At 42.7% G+C, this 17,694-nt stretch overlaps 1 pseudogene; it reads right to left on the bottom strand.

The window, feature by feature from the left end:
• Window positions 1-11,580: 11,580 nt before the first annotated feature.
• Window positions 11,581-11,703, bottom strand: LOC141114636 (U2 spliceosomal RNA; annotated as a pseudogene).
• Window positions 11,704-17,694: the final 5,991 nt, after the last annotated feature.

Raw genomic sequence — 17,694 nt, 5'->3', positions numbered from 1 at the left:
CAATGTAGTACAGCCAAGGGTTGGGGACCGCCAACCCTCCGCCATCTTTTGGATACTGCAACTGCTCTAGCCGAACTCTGGGTGCTTTGTTGTGCCACAGCAGTCGCCGAAAAAGAGTATTGACTACTCTGAAAATTTTTAAATGTATCACTACTGGTGAGTTGTGGAGGAAATATAATAGCTGGGGCATTAAAATCATTTTAATGAGATTTGCCTTTCCCGCTAGCGACATCATTAGGTTGTTCCATGTATTTATTTTGTCACGAAAGCGGGACAGCAATGGGAATATATTTAAAGAGCAGAAGTCCCCAACGCATGGGGATATCTGGACGCCCAGGTATTTAAATCCAGTGGTGGTTGGAATGGGGCAAGAGTCAGGCAGACTCACATCCCGGCTCTCGTCCAACATCATCAGGGCCGATTTAGACCAATTTATAGTCAGGCCTGAGAAATGTCCAAATTGCTCTATTATATCCATTACCCCCAGTAGTGACCGACTAGTGTCTCCCAGGAATAGCAACATGTCATCCGCATATAACATGAGCTTTTCATGCAAGTCACCATACTTGAATCCCACTATCTGTGGACTATCCCTTATTTGAGCCGCCAGAGGTTCTATGGCGATCGCAAAGAGCAGGGGGGACAGCGGGCAACCTTGCATTATTATGGAAATCTGACGAAAAAAATAAATAATATTATTCAGGAGATCACGAGAAATAATAAAGAAATCAGTTTGTCAGAACTCTGTGTGAATATCAGCAGAAAAACAACTTCAATATTCTAGCATTATAAAGAAGAAGAGAATGTACTTGATTCAGAGCATGCGTGGAATTTTGTGCGTTGGAATTGTGTGTACACGCTCAGAATTTACGAGAACGGATTTTTCGGAAAATTTGAGATCCAGATCTCAAATTTTGTTTGTCGGAAATTCCAACAGAAAATGTCCGATGGTGCCTACACACGGTCGGAATTTCCGACAACAGGCTCCCATCGAACGTTTGTTGTCAGAAATTCCGACCGTGTGTACGCGGCATAAGATTAAAAAAAAAAAACAAGAAAAAACAAAGGACCACAAGGTAAGATTGCAATTAACACCTATTTATTTCATGAAAATATACTCACAAGCATTTCAGGGTAACAAAAGCTCACAGACACCATGCTGCGATACACCAGCAGGTGTGATGACATCATAGGCTGCCAGCCCCTCTTTACGTGTTTTGTCTATGAAAGGAACATCCTCAGGGGACATAAAGAAAGGTGCACAGTCCTTGTTCAGAAGAGGAAGCATAGTATCTACTTATCTGCATGCTCAGTGAATTTTTAAGGGTGCCTGAAAGGATTCTGAATGCCTTTCTGATGCCATCAACATTTAGCAAATGTTTGCTGATCACCTAAACAGCACCACAATTTGACTAATGTTAAATAAAACTAGAAGCCTAACCGCTCCTATTTCAGTAGTCTTTCTAAAGTACTATACTAAATTACTATCTATTCTTGTTATGTTACAATAATAACCCTTTTAGTATTTAAGCACACTTCTTTTAAATAATATTACTTAAAAGCATTGTTGACATGTGATAAGGAAGAAATATGCAGAACCAAAGGTATGCAGTATATGTCTTATGTTATATTGCTACAAGAAACAAGATATCTTTATTCCTTCTGTTTTCTGACAAAAATTTAGATGATATATTTCCAGATTACAAGCTGTTGGCATTGGTGCAAATAGTTAAGAATAACAACATAATGAATTTACAAAGGTGTACTTTTTTTAACCATACTGATGATTTTGTCTTTGATTGGTATAATCAGTTAGAAACCGTGTAATCATTAGGCTTTGGCCAAACTTGCACCGGACCCCAGGTAGTATCTGCTACTTTATTACCTTACCAGAAGCACCAGTGTCGCTTCCTACATCCTACCTGCGTAATCTACCTGCAAATCTTTCCTCATTACCCCAGTGTTTAAGGCCATTCTAACAAAAGCAAACATTTTAGATTACTAGTCCTTAAATGTGGTAGCTGCATTAGTTTTCTTTTTTCAGGCTTTTCCCCCTTTATTTTTACTTGGTGGATCTGTCTGTAACAAACCTCCTATCGAGTGACAATGCTTACTGTATTGTATGTGTTGAGAAGCAGCATTGTCACCCTAAGAAAGGAAGTGTGTTAAGCCCCTTTCACATGGACACCATCCAGTCTGATCAGTCCAGATCCATGAACCTGATCCCCTGGTGAATTGGAGCAGAATGGGACAGATAGAGGTCACTACTGTGACACCCTTGTCTGTTCAGTTTTTTTCTGCATTTTAAAATTGGAGCTTTCTAGAAAAAATAAGGGGCTGCACACCAATGATGATACCGTGCTTAAATACAAATTATCCAGGTCACACAATCTACACTGTCACATCCCACCTGTCGTAACCCCCCCCCCCCTTTCCACAGATGGAGCTTTCTGGGCCCCTGTTGGACTGCTTCTATTTACGTCCGGCTACCTCTGATTCATCACATTTACAGTGCCTTGAAAAAGTATTCATACCCCTTGAAATTTTCCACATTTTGTGATGTTACAACCAAAAATGTTAATGTATTTTAATGGGATTTTTATGTGATAAACCAACATAAAATGGCACATAATTGTGAAGTGGAAGCAAAATGATAAATGGTTTCCCACATTTTTTTTACAAATAAACATCTGAAAAGTGTGGTGTGCATTTTTTTTTCCTAATATTTTTTTTTTATTGAAAAGTTTGACATCACAAACATATCAGGTAGATATCAATCAGTATTCAGCTTATTGTTATGACAGTATTACAAATACTTAAGATATAATCCAACAATGTATTGCATGTTCCATTAGTATGAAGAAATAATCAATGTTCACTGGGTATTTTCAACTCGACCCGCTGGGCAAAAAAAAAAAAACCCAGTAGGTAAATACATACAATATTAGACCTATAGTAACCTAATAACATATAAGTCTAATTAGTATTCAAAGTCACTACCTTGTGCAATAACATAGAAACCTGCAAGAACCTGAATATGGTACGAAGAGGCAGGTGAAGGAAAGGGAGGGATCGAGGAGAGATAGTGGAAAAGACATAGTAGGGAACTTTTGTACCATTTCCTGAGGATGTCAATGTCAAAACCAAACTTAATGAAATACTATAACAACCCAAAAAGTAATAGGTTTAAACTACATGTAGAGAAAAGAAAAAGAGAAAAAGAAGGAAAGCAGAAATAAGGAAATAAGAAAGGGAAAGGAGAGGTATTCCAGAGGGAAAGGAGAGGAATTCCAGAGGTTCAGCCCAGAGCTCATTAGGGAACCGAAATGTAACGGATCCCATATCTTATAAAAATTTTTTAGAGCTATTATGAAGTGTGAGTAAGTTTGTCATTTACCATAATCCAGTTGATTTTATTTTTAACATAATCTAGAGGAATAACTGATTGTTTCCAATGCCGGGCCACTGTAATCCTTGCCGCTAATAATACATATGATCTACGGATATTCACTCCTGTCACTGAGTGTATCAAATTAAATACCCTAATCCAAAACCTAGTCACCAAGGGGCACTGTCACCAAATATGGAAAATTGTCCCCGATTGACCACAGCGTCGGAAACAGGTGATGTAGATGGATGCATTTTAGCCACCCGAGTTGGGACCAACGTAACAGTGTTTTATAATTGACTTCAATTAGCGTGGTATTGATAGAGATTTTGGATAAATTATAAGCAATATCCTGTCATTCAGACAGATCAAAGTTAAGATTCAGATCTTTTTCCTATTGGTTCATATAGGAAAGCTTTGAGTTAGGTTCAGTGAGGGAAGCATACACCATAGATAATCGTCCCTTTGTTTGACCCCTTGTTTGACAAGATAACTCAAACATTGTAAGTGTAAGCGGCTCAATTATTAGATTAAGTTTGTTTCTGACAAAGAATGCAATTTGGTTATATCAAAATATTTCACTGGTAGGTAAGTGCATTTTGTCCTTGTAATGTTGCAAAGAATATACCTGGTTGCCATTAAGATAGTCGCCAATCCTCAGCAATCCTTTATTAAGCCACCAATGAAATGACTGTGGTACTAATTCCGGTGGAAACTCCGGATTGCAGAAGATGGGAGCTAAAGGTGTGTTTGGGGACGACAGTGATGTCCGGTGGCGCACTCTATCCCAAACCGCCAATGACTGTGATAAGGAAGGGCATAATATGGGAGGGCGTAACCGGCTAGGAAGCCACATCAGTGATCCTATGGCCAAGTGGTGACAGGAGATCACCTCCATGGAAACCCAAAGAGGTGCGGGGCCTGTAGCAGTAGTTTGGGCAAGTTGTGAGATCTGGGCAGCTTGAAAGTAGTTTAGTAAATTAGGGAGACCAAGGCCTCCCTTTAATTTTGAGGCATATAGGATCTGTTTGTTCATGCGAGGTCTTCTATTACCCCAGATAAAGTGAAGAACCTCAGCTTGTAAACACTGTAGATCTCCTCTCGGGACTATCACTGGTAGAGTTCCAAAATAATAAAGTATCCTGGGTAGAAGCATCATTTTGACAGAGTTGATTCTGCCAAACCATGATAGGGAATAGTCCGCCCAGCGGCGAAGGTTGTCTTTAAGTTTTTTAAATAATGGGGAATAATTAGCTTTATAGAGAGTCCCTATAGAAGATGTTAATTGGATCCCTAAATATGATAGGGAATGCGATGCCCATTGAAAGTTATAGTTATCCCAAAGGGTCCTTACTATTGGGTGGGGAAGTGAGACATTAAGGGCTGTTGTTTTGTGAGGGTTCAGGGAGAGGCCAGAAAGCCCAGAGAACTAGTCTAATAAGGATAGTAAATGAGGTAGAGTGACTTGAGGGTTTGTAACATACATAAGGACATCATCAGCAAATAAAGCACATTTATGTTCTTGCTGTCCACAATACCAGAAATATTAGGGTGTGACCGAATGGCCATGGCCAACGGCTCGATAGCTAATGCGAAAAGTAAGGGTGAAAGGGGGCATCCCTGTCTTGTACCACGTTTGATAGTGAAAGACAGCAATTTGTAGCCCCATATGGAAACTTGAGCCGACGGAGATCCATATAAAGTTTTCAATAAGGATAAAAAGCTAGGCTCAAATCCGAAAGTCTCTAAAGTAGTAAATAAATAGTTCCAATTCACACTATCAAAAGCCTTATGAAGGTCTAATGATAGAAGGAGAAGCTCCCGAGAAAGGGGGGTATCCCAGTTAGTACGTACAGCTGAAATCAAGGTTATAGTTCTGCGGATTTGGTCTAGTGTTTGGCGCCCAGAAATAAATCCTGATTGATCTTTATGAATATATTCTGCCAAGAATGTGTTAAGATGTAGGGCCATGAGTTTCGTAAGAATTCACAAAAATCACAATTGATTAGCGAGATAATTAAGGACATCGGTAGTATCTTTATTAGGTTTTGAGATAACACTAATATGGGCCTTATTTTCATCGAGAGGAACCACACCTCCATCCCGCAAGGAATTAAAATAGAGAGCCATGTGTGGGACCAGCTGTTCTGAGAATTTTTTGTAATAGAGATTAGTGAGACCATCTGGTCCTGGTGACTTATGGAGTGATAGCAGTTTGATGGTATTGCTGATCTCTTCACAAGTAATGGGTTGGTCCATTAAATCTCTATGTGCTTCCTCAATAGTGGGAATTAGGTAGGCCCCTAAAAATTCCTTAATAGAAGAAGAAGCGGCCTCCCAGGGCTGTCCATGTAGGTCAGCATAAAAATTATGAAATTCATGAAGAATTTTTTGAGGATTTTGAGAAATATGACCTCCTGAAAGTCTAATTTTGGGCAATGCCGAGTGAGTATATCTAGGAGTGAGCTTGTGTGCCAGCAAAGATCCTGGGCGATCCCGCCAAGTGAAGAACCTATGACTGGACCAGCGGAGTTGCTTCTCTGCTTTTGGGGTGAGGCATATGTTGAGCTCTAAACGGGCTTGTTCAAGTTTAGTTAATAGGTCAGAGGATGGGGACTTTTTATGTTGAGTGGCTAGAGCTTCGTATTCCCTAGTTTTAGCATAAATCAACTCGTCTCGCGCTTTTTTAAGCCTGGGAGACAGCTGAATAAGGAACCCTCTTTATGTGCTGCCCAATTGATTGCGGGGGTGGTATCTTCCGCTTTATTAATTTCAAAATAATTCTTCAAGTAGGTAGAAATCTCAAGACAGTAAGATTCATTACTGAGGAGCAATTCATTTAGACGCCAATGTGATTTGGCTATTTTAATTGTCAAGTCTGAGAGCTGTAGCATTATAGGATCCTGGTCTGACCATGTGGTAGAGATTATTTTGGCTGAGAGTAACTTAGGTAGAAGTCCCGAGAGGAGAAAAACATGATCAATACGAGAATAATTATTATGAGCTCTCGAAAAATGAGAATAATCTTTAGAGGTAGGGTTGGCTTCCCTCCAGGCATCTACAAGATCATAGTGATATAGTAACTGAGCAAATTTACGACTTTGCTTGGAAGGGGATCTTAAAGAAGCCTTGTGAGATTTATCCATTATAAGGTCTAAAGCCAAGTTGGAATCACCCGCTAATATAACATTCCCTTCAAATTCAGGGGCTAAAATTTGCAGTAATGACCGAAAGAAAGCTGTTTGATTCGTATTAGGGGCATAATAAACCAAAAAGGTCACCAGTTTTCTCCCAGGTAGCCCTTAACTAGGAGGTATCTTCCTTCCTGGTCTTTAATGACTTTCGTTTCAGTAAATGAGAGCCGTCTATATAAACAGAGAGCCACCCCCCTCTTTTTTTCTGAAGCATTGGCAAAATAGCACACAGGATAATCTTTATGAATGTACCGTGGTGTAAATGAGGGAAGAAAGTGTGTCTCCTGCAAGGCTATAATATCAGCACCCATAGATTGGTAATACGTGAGGGCTTTAATTAGTTTAGAAGGTGTTCCTAGGCCCTGAACGTTGTGAGAGAGTATTCAGATAGTACTTACTGCCTTAGACATGATAGAAAATCAGCGTAAATATCAATTTTTAAACTTACCCCTCCATCTGAAATTCGAGAAATCCAGGGGGACCGATTGAGACTCTGGGTGACTCTCAGGAAGGAAAAGCAAAAGGAGTTAAAGTAAGAGCAGAGAAAAAGAAGGAAAGGGAGAAAATGTTCAGGCCAGGAACCTCCCGGCTCTGTACAGAACATAAGGGGGGAGTTCAGGAAATAAGTGCAGTGGCTAATGTCCATAAGTGGACTGAGAAGCCACCGCCAGAGAGAAAAAATAAAACTAAAAGGATAAATAGATATTAAATCTTCAGGTCACTCGACAGGAGGTCATCGATTTCTTCGTCATCCGTGGAGACCAGAGAGCGGGGGAGGAGGGTCGCTGGATCTTTGCTGGTTCCGCGAGGATGGGCTGTGCGTGATAAAATCCAGTTTCAAAAGGATATGTTCACCATCAGGAAAAGTCAAAAGCAATATGATTTGCCATTGTAAGTAAATTGGAGCCGAAAAGGATAATTCCATCGACAGCGAATATTCCTGTCGATCAAGGGTGAGAGTAGAGGCTTGAAGGATCTTCTTTTTTGAATAGTGGCCTGGGAGATGTCCGCAAACACTTGAATTTTATAACCATTAATTTCAAGATCTGGGTGGTCTCTAGCATAGCGCATGAATGCTTCTTTGATTCTGAAAAAATGGGGCTTCACAATCACATCTCTAGGTCGTCCTTCGGTTTCGGGGGGATAAGAGCCCTGTGTATACAATCTATTTCCATGTGGATTTCATCGAAGTCTGTCTGGTACTGCAGATTGCATCAGAGCCTGGGCGATGGAGGTAATATCTCTTTCCGTTTCTGGGAGACCTCTGATACGAAAATTGTAGCGCCGGGCGCGATTTTCAAGATCATCAATTTTCATATAGGCTTCTTCCAGGCGGTCTTGTAGATCAGTGATCATGTTGGAATTTTGGAACACTCTGTGGACAGTGTCATCTACCTTTGATTCAGTGCTCTCCAGACGGTCCCCTAACTCCTGAAAATCCTGTTTTATTTCAGATGACAATTTATCTGTAGCTTTTGATAGTTCCCTCTGTAGTAAATCAGCAAAACGGGCAAGCAATATTGGATCCCCTGAGTATTGTGGCTGATTTGGTAATGAGTCAGGAGAATCAGCAGAGCAGTCCAGGTTAGGTTCCTGGCTGCTTGATTGGCTAAGAATGATATCTGCCATTTCTTTATCATTGGCTGAGGAAGCACAGGAATCATGGCCAGGGGACTGAGTCTGTGAGGGAGATTTAGCAGGGCTTAGTGACATGCAGGGATTAATCATAATCTCATCTGCAGCTGGGGAGGTCGTGGGACAGTCCGTACTTTGGTCTCCCAATCCAGGTAGCTGTAGCTTTTCCCTCCGCTGTGGATGTTGTGCAGGTCTGCCTCCTCCGGAGCTCAGAGACATGTGGGAGCTAGTGCCAGTCGCCATCTTGCCTCCTCTGCCTGCTGACCGAGTCGGGTTGCGATAGCCTCCCTGGGTCCTTCCCGTTTGCCGAGAGGACATGCGACAGGGAGTAGCTCGAGTGAGTGATCCGGACTAGTATGCTGCGGGGCCGCTGTATATAGCTATTAGTGCCGAGGGTGTGTGGAGCGGCTCAGGGAGACATCCACCTCGGCCGTCCGCGCATGCGCTCCCCTGTGGTGTGCATTTTTATTCAGCCCCCTTTACTCTGATACCCCTAACTAAAATCTAGTGGAACCAGCTGCCTTCAGAAGTCACCTATTTAGTAAATAGAGTCCACCTGTGTGTAATTTAATCTCAGTATGAATACAGCTGTTCTGTGAAGCCTTCAGAGGTGTGTTAGAGAACCTTAATGAACAATCAGCATCATGAAGGCCAAGGAACACACCAGACAGGTCAGGGATCAAGTTGTGGAGAAGTTTAAAGCAGGGTTAAGTTATTAAAAAAAAAGATCCCAAGTATTGAACATCTCACGGAGCACTGTTCAATCCATCCTGAAAATGGAAAGAGTATGTCACAACTGCAAACCCCTATGAAGACATGGCCGTCCACCTAAACTGACAGTCCAGGCAAGGAGAGCATTAATCAGAGAAGCAGCCAAATGGCCCATGGCAACTTTGGAGGAGCTGCAGAGATCCACAGCTCAGGTGGGAGAATCTGTCCACAGGACAACTATTAGTCGTGCACTCCACAAACCTGGCCTTTATGGAAGAGTGACAAGAAGAAAGCCATAAGAAGTCTTGTTTGCAGTTTGCCATGTGGGGGACACCGCAAACGTGGCAGTTGTGGAGGCCTCTGTTGCACTTCCTGCCCAACACTCCTGAAGGTGGAGACAGAATGTGGGGGCACGGAGTGGCACCAGTGCTGAAGTAGCTGGCTGGTGACGTCCGCTCTAGGTGGATGAAGCTGGGGGTCACAGACCTAAGAAAAGGATACTGAAGCAGCTTGGCACCAAAGTAGGAGATGGTAGCAGGGCCAGTATGCAGGCAGCCGAGTAAAAAGGGAAAGAGTGAGCAGGCAGAGCAAGTCCAGGAAGCAGGCCAAGGTGGGTAACAGCCAGGCAGCGCAGTACAGAATCAGCAGGCAAAGACGAGTCCAGTAAACAGGCCGAAGCCAGAAAGATCACGTGAACAAGGTAATGCAGGAAAAAAGGGCAAAGTCCAGAAGAAAGCCGGGTCAAACACAGGTAATAAAGTTCAATGCATCGGGTCTCAGGAATACAGGTACAAGCTGAAGATCAGTCAGCAACTGCTCAAGGTGACAGACCAGTTTAAAAAGACCACCAGGTTCCAAGTATGCACACTAATTCGTATGTGCACGTGTACGTGTGTGAGTGCGCGCACGGATGCGAGCACGATAAACTGGAATAGTACATCTATTGCCTCTTTGCCTAGAAGTATTAGCATGTGAACAATGCACACATGCACGAATATGAGCATAAGCCTGCACTGGTTTTCTGGTGCTGGGAATCTTGTGTGTAGTGTTGTATGCGGATTTCTTCCAAAAGATGTTGTCCCTTGTCCTACACACTTGAGCAGGTGTATGTGTTGCATTTGGAGGGACACGCAGAACCTATGCCCAGTCCTTCAGTCAGCGTACCTCTGTTACCTCATGCCCAGTAACAGAATATGGTTCCCACTGAGCACATAGCGTGGACCTCATGCGTGCTCCTCTTAACCCTCCTCATTCCATAGCAGGTGACCAGATATTAGATCTCCGTAACGCTAATCCACTCCTGGAGTTCGCCAAAGACAGACAGCTAGGGAGGGAGACGAATACTGATCCCCCTCGCTACTGGAGAACATGTCACCTATTCAGGTACCACGCCAACAACTGTTTGCTGTCCTTCCTTCTGGTTACCCATAGGAACTTCTTTGCAAGTTAACCTTTTGTTGTGGTGATGTTTCACGGACTCCAATGTGCTAATTCAGACCCAGGTTTCTTAGAGAGACTCCAAGACCCCACATGCACACCTTGAGTAAACCACTGAGCAGAGGCTTTGAGCAGAGTATACTGAACATTTGGCAGAAGATGTACAACATGCAACAATGTCCTTTCCCTAAATAAACTTAACTGTGGCAGCCCCAGGTTACCTGTACAGGTATGTGCATCCTGAGCCTGTTCTAGATTCCAGGTTTTTCCCCCGTTCTTGGTTACCCTCTCCCCAGGAACCAGGCCTCTTCCCTTTATATCACACAGGAGGGAGGCTGGACTCCAGAGGAAAACCCATGAATACACAAGTTGAGTCAGTACAAACCCTAACCCCTTTTTTTCTTTTTAAGTCCACTGCGGTGCAAAAACCTTAAAGGAAAAAACCCATAAGTGTAAAAAAAAAAAAAAATGCATGTGTAAACACAAAAATGTGCACTTAAGGGTGTGTCTTTAGTCCACCCCCCCGAAGTAGTAGGACCTCTATCCTGACCCCCGGGGTGCAAGGCTCCTGACGGGGACATAGATTTACATGGTCCGCCTAGCCAGAAGGCCTGGCAGACCCCGTTCTTCTAAGATCGCCAAAGCCATCCTTGAAAATTAAGCCAGGGGAGCTCTCCCGAAGAGAGACCCCCGGAGGCAGGGGAGGAAGGAACCTAAGGACCACACATCCTCCCCCTCAGGGTAAACCCAAGGACTCACACCCTACATCCAGTGAAAAACACGCACACAAAAGTAAAGGTGACAAACGTGAGAGGAAAATAAATAGTGTTTAAAACGTGGCCATGAAAAATGTGCACAAGCTAGGCCCTGAGGCCTGGTATACAAAAATTGCCCCCGGACTTAGCCAAAAGGCCTATCCCTAAAAGGCGCTGTGCAGAGGGAAAGCAATTTAGTGACTGTGACATGTGTCTTTTCACACCATGTGGTCCCACACACAAGTGTTACTAAGAGCACCCCTAGGATGACCACTCCCAGGGGACACAGACACAGCAGACCTTCTGCCTTCCCAGCCCATGGCCAGACAAGGTAGAATGTTCAAACCAGGACATAATGGGCTCTTCCAGCTTTCTCGGAATTACTCCCGTGCTCCAACTGCCTGTGGGTGCCACGGTTTCTGTTCCAGCCGGTACTAACCTTCTAAGCCCCCATCACTCCAGAAGGTTTGCATAGCCACCACCCCAACCTTGGTCAGTGCAGGATAATAGCACAGCGCCCCCACTGGATCACTGATAAGAACAGATACTACACTTGATCTTAGCCAAAAGGCAGAGAAGCAATTAACCCCTTCCCTCCCAACCTAGACAGCCAGGTAGACTGACTTACCAAAACCTGACTAACCACTGGTAGCTTACAGAAGAGAACTGGGGAGGCTGATAACTTTGGGAGACATTTATTAAACCTTTAGCTCCTGGTGCATTTTTTTATTTTTCTCACAAATGTTAAATTCTAATACTAAATTGCCTTAAGCCTGCTAAAAAAAAAACAGGCTCACAGCTGTTATTACCAAGACATAGGGGACATGCAATTTGTAGCAAAGTTGAAGCAGTTGTGTATCAATTAATATGCAATTTGCATGCAAAAATGTTGGCCTTATTCTTTGGGTCTATTTGTGACGAAAGCAAAATATTTTATTTTATATGATAGTTTGACTGAATAGCGAAAGAGCACAAGGAGTACACACCGCTCCAAGGTAACTTTACTTTGGAGCGCCGCTATTTCTATTTTCTATCCCATGACTAAATAGTGACTGTCTGCCTGTTTTCTCAGTTGTGCAAAAAAGAAATAATTTCCTAACTTGTATTCTAAATTAAAGAACGAGTGAATTAGCAGCTTCCACAATAAGCTTTTATAAAATTGTTTTTAAATTTTAGTTAAATGAAAAAAAAATTACAGGGACACTGAATTTCTGGCAGGATCAACAAGTATTTTTCTGTACTCAGCCTGAAAAAAAGAAAATTAATGCAGCCACCACATCTGGGAACTGGTTAGCTTTAAAGTGGCACTAAATGATATCCTTATTCTTCCCCTGTAATCTATTTTCCACAAAATTGTTTCATACTATATTTTTTTTACCTCCTTGTAATGTTCTTTGCGAGCTCCCAAACCTCATCATAGTCCTCTCACTTCCATTTGTTTGGAACGAGCACTGCACGTTAGTTGTGGTCATGCACTGCCTTATGCACATTACAAAACCCATAGTCCATATTCTATCTCAGGATGGAGCAAGAGAGGGTGGCTACATTCCTGAATACAGTTGGACCATGGAAAAGAAACGTAGCCACTCTCTAACGGGAGGTTGGATCACAGAAGCAAAAAAAAAAAACTGATTTGGAGGAGACTGAGAACAGATAGGAAGTAGTTTTTTTAAAGTTAAAAATACATACTTGAATAGAATTCTTTTTTTTTTTAAACCAGAGTTTGGTTTCCCTTAAATATACTTCATTTTTGTTTTTAGGTTTAGATATACTACAGGGAATGCATTTTTCTTTCATAAAGGCTTACCCTAATTCTTTTAATTTCCACTTTAACTACCAGCCCCCGGACATGAACTGAGCCTGCTTGCATCATTTTTTTAGTTCTCTCTTATATAATTTTATTTCTATGAAATTGTTTAATAAAAACTATATTAAAAATAGATGTTGTTTTAATAGATTGATTTCATAGATTAAATTAATAGATTGTTTAATAATAGATTATTTCTATAGATTCAATTTCTAAAGATCAGTTTTAGAGATTTACATTTTTATCTCAGTTTGCCATTGTTGTTTTTAAAAACTCAGTAGCCATTTTGTGGCACCACGAAAACCACTGTTGACTGACAAATGCTATACAATATTGCATTACGACATATACCCATTCTTTTAGGTATAATATTTAAGTTATTATATATATTATTATATTATATGTTAAAATAATATTATATGTTATTTAAATTAAAAATAGTTTTTTCTCAAATCAAGATGTCCTAAACGTTTTTAGAAATCCATTATAGGAAACGAGTGTGACAGTAAAATTAGGATGATTCAGAATTTCTATCTTGTTTATCTGTAACAATAAGGAATTATTTCAGCAGGGGGCAGTGTTGAGTGAAGACCCCATTTGTATTGGGATAGCATTTAAAGAGGTGTTCAGTTGCCCTTGAATATGTCTATCATGTGTGCATATTAGTAAAATATCAATAACAAAAATAAAGAATACTACTCTAAAGGTATATACACATATATATCTATATACAGCATCTCACAAAAGTGAGTACACCCCTCACATTTTTGTAAATATTTTATTATATCTTTTCATGTGACAACACTGAAGAAATGACACTTTGCTACAATGTAAAGTAGTGAGTGTACAGCTTGTATAACAGTGTAAATTTGCTGTTCCTCAAAATAACTCAACACACAGCCATTAATGTCTGGCTGGCAACAAAAGTGAGTACACACCTAAGTGAAAATGTCCAAATTGAGCCCAATTAGCCATTTTCCCTGCCCGGTGTCATGTAACACATTAGTGTTACAAGGTCTCAGGTGTGAATGGGGAGCAGGTGTGTTAAATTTTGGTGTTATCACTCTCCCTCTCCCATACTGGTCACTGGAATTTCAACATGGCACCTCATGGCAAAGAACTCTCTGAGGATCTGAAAAAAAAGAATTGTTGCTCTACATAAACATGGCCTAGGCCAGGGGTCGGCAACCCACGGCCTGCGGGCCGTACCTGCCCCACCACTGCTAATTGTCCGGCCCGTCAGTGCCCGTGATTAATTCACGTGCACCCGGCCCGCAGACTTTTTACATTAAACAGCAGGTGATTGGTTGCCGGGCGATCCTAGCAACCAATCACCAGCCTGCTGATGTAAAAAGTTAACTTCAGAAGTTTCCGCCCCCATCCATTCCTATGATACCAGCTGGCAGCCGCTCTCTTCTGTGCTCTACACCTGTGTAAGGTAGGAGAGTTCTACCTACACAGTGTGTGTGGGGCACAGGAAACTTGCTATGGGGGAGGGGGCAGAGGACACTATGAGAATGATGTGAAGAGGACAGCGGACACTGCAATGGGGGAGGCCCCTATTAGGACCCCATCACCCCTGGGGACAGGGACCCCATCTCCCCTGGGGACATGGACACTATCTCCCCTGGCTGGGGACAGGGACCCCATCACCCCTGGGGACAGGGACTCCATCTCCCCTGGGGACAGGGACCCCTTCTCACTTTGGGACAGGGACTCCATCACTCCTGGGGATGAGGCCCCATCACCCCCTGAGGACAGGACCCCCTTTTCCCCTAGGGACAGGGACCCCAACTCCAGGCCATGCTGGCTGGCAGGGCTGGAGTCAGACACCCTTGGGTGCCAAGAAGGAGGAGAGTGCAGTAAAGCTTGAATCCCCAGCCACATGCTCCCTCAGGGTGAACTGGCTTTGTATTAGTGAAGCACCTTAAACTGAGGTAAACCTGTACTGTTATTATTACTATGTTAGGTATATTATTATCTTCATTTTTTAGCCGGTGAATGCGGCCCTCCATGCATTCACATACATTGAATCCAGCCCTTAAGTGGAAAAAGGTTGCTGACCCCTGGCCTAGGCTATAAGAAGGTTGCCAAGACCCTGAAACTGAGCTGCAGCACGGTGGCCAAGAGCATACAGCGGTTTAACAAGACAGGTTCCACTCAGAACAGGCCTAGCCATGGTCGACCAAATAAGTTGAGCGCACGTGCTCAGCGTCATATCCAGAGGTTATAGATGTATGAGTGCTGCCAGCATTGCTGCAGAGGTTGAAGGGGTGCGGGGTCAGCCTGTCAGTGCTCAGACCATATGCGGCACACTGCATCAAATTGGTCTGCATGGCTGTCATCCCAGAAGGATGCCTCTTCTAAAGCTGATGCACAAAAAAGCCTGCAAACAGTTTGCTGTAGAGAAGCAGACTAAAGACATGGATTACTGGAACCATGTCCTGTGGTCTAATGAGACCAAGATAAACGTATTTGGCTCAGATGGTGTCAAGCGTGTGTGGCGGCAACCAGGTGAGGAGTACAAAGACAAGTGTGTCTTGCCTACAGTAAAGCATGGTGGTGGGAGTATCATGATCTGGGGCTGCATGAGTGCTGCCAGCACTGGGGAGCTACGGTTCATTGAGGGAACCATGAATGCCAACATGTAATGTGACATACTGAAGCAGAGAATGATCCCCTCCCTTCGGAGACTGGGCCTCAGGGCAGTATTCCAACATGATAATGGCCCCAAACACATCTCCAAGAGGACCACTGCCTTGCTTAAGAAACTGAGGGTAAAGGTGTTGGACTGGCCAAGCAGGTCTCCAGACCTAAACCGTATTGAGCATCTGTGGGGCATCCTCAAACGGAAGGTGGAGGAGCGCAAGGTCTCTAACATCCACTAGCTCCGTGATGTCATCATGGAGGAGTGGAAGAGGACTCCAGTGGCAACCTGTGAAGCTCTGGTGAACTCCATGCCCAAGAGGGTTAAGGCAGTGCTGGAAAATAATGGTGGCCACACAAAATATTGACACTTTGGGCCCAATTTGGACATTTTCACTTAGGGGTGTACTCACTTTTGTTGTCAGCGGTTTAAACATTAATGGCTGTGTGTTGAGTTATTTTGAGGGGACAGCAAATTTACACTGTTATACAAACTGTGCACTCACTACTTTCCATTGTAGCAAAGTGTAATTTCTTCAGTGTTGTCACATGAAAAGATATAAAAAAATTTACAAAAATGTGAGGGGTGTACTCACTTTTGTTAGATACTGTATATATAGCCTTCCCAAGGGTTAGTGTATGCGATAATGTGTGCATTTATTCAGGTAAGAAATAGAAATAGCCAAAGTGTTACATAGCTATGCTTTTTATTATTCTAGAAGTTGATGCACTAATCACAGTGGATCCGCTTGTTACCTGCAGGAAGCTGGCTAGTCATCCTGCCTATCTTGGCTCAAATTAAAGTGCAGAACCAGCTTCCTGGCTGAGTGCAGCTTGCAGGACAGGGTATGAAACCTTAGATGAGAATTGAGATTATCCATTGGACTGTGACCTGCAGTGTCCTTTTCTTGCAGCCTGATTGATGACTTAGGTTTAATTCAGAGGTGGGTATTGATCTGCATGCTGCCTGGTCAGTGTGTGTGACAAAAACAGGCTCCAATGTATAGCGCCAGTGTAGACTCTTTTTCCGAGTCTCAATACCATCAACCAGCTTTATCGACTCTTTTATTGACAACACTGTAGCCTAATGAGGAGTAGAAGAGCACACTTCATTATGTCCATACTAGTGACATTCTGTATGAACAAGAGGAGATTGTCATATAACATTGTGTATAGTGTAGGTTGTATAAAAAGCAGCTAATCACCATGGACATACAGTGTCTCAATCTGCTTCCATTTAGTGGCTCTCTAATGGTAAGTGTCATTCTCTTAACATTAGTCCTGTTCTCGTTAGTGGTAAAGACTTCAAGTGTTTATTTTCCACACAGCACATTGATTAAAAAAGGCACAAAAGAACACGCATAGTTGGATGATATAGAATAGTATTCTTAAATAAATGCTGCCCAATAATATTAATCATAAAATAGAAGTATAAGTATTTATACTGTATACTAGAGTCCACACTAATCTCTGTAATAGCAACATCCTGGCCCAATGTTCATAGCTGTTTGTCTTTTTTTTTTAAACAGAGGTAAGTAGACATGTGGTTCTGTCTAAATTGCCCCTTAGACAACCCAGTTATTTCTATGCTCATAAGGAGGATTATCATACTCGACTGAGACGTCCTCCTGCAAACCCCCTTTCTCAGATGTTTGATTATGTACGAGGTGGTATCAAAAAGTTTTAAAACTAGATTTGTAACATGCCAACAGATGGCTGCACCAGGGGCGGATCCAGGGGGGGGCAATGGGGCAATTGCACCCCCCGAGAACATACGATCAGCTGAGCCCTGAGCCGGTGGGTGAGCGAGTAATCATGCCGCCGTCCCGGAGCGAGCGGCTGGCGTGTGACTGAGGCTGAGCGAGGCAGCGAGCAGGCAGGTGTTGAAGCTGCTCCCCTTCTGATAATATGACTGAAGAGACGTTGCGTCGCGGCCATCTTGGTACTCCCGCACTCGTCCACAGTAAGCCTAGTGTTTGTAAGTCGGCAAGCGGACATCTTTATACACCCACCAGAGTCTTGCTTATCACAGTTATTTTTAACAGTAAACTCAACTTATATTTCGCTAAATAAGCTGAGTTTATTGTTAAAAATAACTGTGAAAAGCAAGACTCCGGTGGG

The sequence above is a fragment of the Aquarana catesbeiana genome, linkage group LG12 (genome assembly GCF_042186555.1).
Source record: "Aquarana catesbeiana isolate 2022-GZ linkage group LG12, ASM4218655v1, whole genome shotgun sequence".
NCBI lineage: Eukaryota > Metazoa > Chordata > Amphibia > Anura > Ranidae > Aquarana > Aquarana catesbeiana.
Note: the sequence above shows the minus strand (reverse complement) of the source record. Positions and strands in the feature narration are given on the sequence as shown.